Here is a 2,630-nt window from a genome sequence, read left to right on the forward strand (position 1 = left end):
TGCACTGAACTCAGAGTGGACACGCCCACCCAGCACCCAGCACCCAGTCCCCTGGGTTCTGAAGGCCTGGCTCCCCAACTCGAGGATTAAGGACTCATAAAGGAAGGTCACCTGTACTTGCTGGCCTGTGGCATCCTAGGTAGGCGTTCAACTTCATTCTTGAAAGTAGGATCTCACGAACATGTAGACAAACTTTTGCCCTAAAAACTAATCATTACACAGACCCGCAAGCTTCACCTTGTGCTTGGTACCTACCCCTCTGTTCTCAAACTGTCCCAGGACATGGTGGAATCAGCCCATTTTCAAGCCTGGAGCTTCCACGTTCCAGTCTCTCACATCACTCAAGTGTGTGATCCAGCACTAACTCCTACACAGGAGTCAACCAGCACAGCTGAGTGGCCACACGCATGAAGGACTTAGAAACCTAGAGAAAACTGCTTGGAAGGTTACTCTCCAAAACTATCCAGTTTTTACCTTTGGAGAGGGCTGAAAAGCCTTTACGCTGATGTTTGACATTTTAATTTTCTTTATAAAAACGAGTATGTTAATCTTTTCAATGGCACATTAAAAAAAAAAAACTATCAGCCACATTCCAGAGTTAATAAGGGCTCCACTGATGGAAGGCAGATTATAAATGCAGATGTAAATGTATCCACAGAATTCAAGTCACTAAGCTTCGCATCATTTTTTTCTATTTCACAGATGATGAAACCGAGCCCAGAGAGGCAAACTTACCCAGGCTCCCACACCTAGTGAGTGGAGGGGTCAGCATTCAAATCCACATGATTTCAAGCAAAGGTTCCTCCTTCATACAAGGGGGCAAAAGGCAAATGGAAATCGTGAGATCATTTCTCTCTGCAAGTAGTACAGCTACCCAACACTGGCTAAGATGTAGGGGGAAAGGCACTCTTATAACCATGTTGATGGAAGTATTAGCCGATCCTCATTAAATATTAAATATTAAAGTATATTAAATATTATATACATTATATATATACAATACTAAAGTATATCAATATTTTAATATTGAATTTTAATATGAAATTTAATATGAATTCCTTTGAACCAACAACTTTACCTGCAGAAATTTATCCCATAGGAACCTAAAAAAAACTTGAGTGTTCACTGTTACTAACTGGGAAAAACTGGGACCCACCATGAAGGCCCAGACATACCATGGAATTCTATTTAGTCACAAAATATCACCATATACATTCTTATGCAGAAAGACCTGCATATACTATAAGCTGCTGTGTGGCTGGATTTTTCCTGTTAAAAAAATTTTTTTTAAGCATTAACTCAACACAAATAAAATGAGGGGCCATCAGAAATTTGCAATAACATCAATGAAACTTCCCAGTTTTGCCGAGGGCCACAAAATTTGTGCTGGACTCTCAAAATCCTCTTGCATCACAGGCTACTCTGTGCTGGACTCCACAGAGAACATGCAGGGCCCACCACAAGAAGTAAAACCTTGTCAAGTGCATCAGTACAACACAAAGTGACCCCACTAAAACATCACACACCTCACAAACATTCCAGCGTGGGGTGTGGAAGCAAGACATACCAGGTGAGGTCATCTGAATTGATCAAAGTTGTAACAGCTTTCAAGGAGGGAGCAGGTACTATAGCAACATCTGATCAGAATAACCTCCTAAACTTAACTAAATTAAACATATGAATCTTAAGTTTAAAATAAACAAGGGTTTCTTCTGGCGGAAGCTTTCACGTAACTGCACTCCAAGAGTCCAGAACCTACCTATGAAAGATTCCCAACCTCCTAACTAGACACCTAAATAATCAATCTAATGGATGAAGTGGCAGGTAGTAGCAAGCTATACAAAATAAAATGTAATGAGATTAATCTGCTAACAGTCACTATACCTCTCAAAAAGTTCAGGTAGTAATGGTGCCAAAAACTACTGATCCACTCATAATCATTTTCTGAAATTAACTGTGCTGCCTGTGTCCCCAGCTAAAGGCCCATTTCCAAATCATCTCTTGGCATCTTTCACCTTCATTGCACTGAGGCTAGCTCACCCTCTTGGCCAGGCCTTGGCGACCCCCCTTACTGTTCAGCAAATTAGCCCAGCTTTCACTGCTGTACGGCAACCTTAAGGCCCAAAAGCCACAGTAACTCAAGTTTAATGAGTTCCACCAGCCCTTGGGAAAAATATTTCGGCTAGTTATTTTTTAAGCCTGAACTTCATCTGATTATGTCAAAGTTGTTCAGATGTGATGACCAAAACAAAACTGCAGACAAGCCCCATAGTTGTTTTTTTTTTTAATTATTTATTCATTGAATGATTTAAGGTGTGTACCACTACTCCAGTTGGGTAAACCACATTGAAGAATTTGACTGCAGGTCTTGAGATTCAGCCAAATGCTTTCCATTAATTTTGCTCTATAAAATACCAAACATTATATACTTAAGTTTTTAATGCTTCAGCCATGCTCAGAACACTGCAGCTTAAGGATAACTCAACCCACTCATGCCAAGTTAGGGTAACAGGAACAGAACTCATGAGCTATGACGTCTAAAAGAATCAGAGAATCTAGCTTAAGATGAAAAGAGGTTCTGTCCCCCCAAAGTAAACTGTCAGCCTACACTGTTCTCAAAAGACTGAAGG

This window comes from Globicephala melas, chromosome 15, assembly GCF_963455315.2.
Source record: "Globicephala melas chromosome 15, mGloMel1.2, whole genome shotgun sequence".
Classification (NCBI taxonomy): Eukaryota; Metazoa; Chordata; class Mammalia; order Artiodactyla; family Delphinidae; genus Globicephala; species Globicephala melas.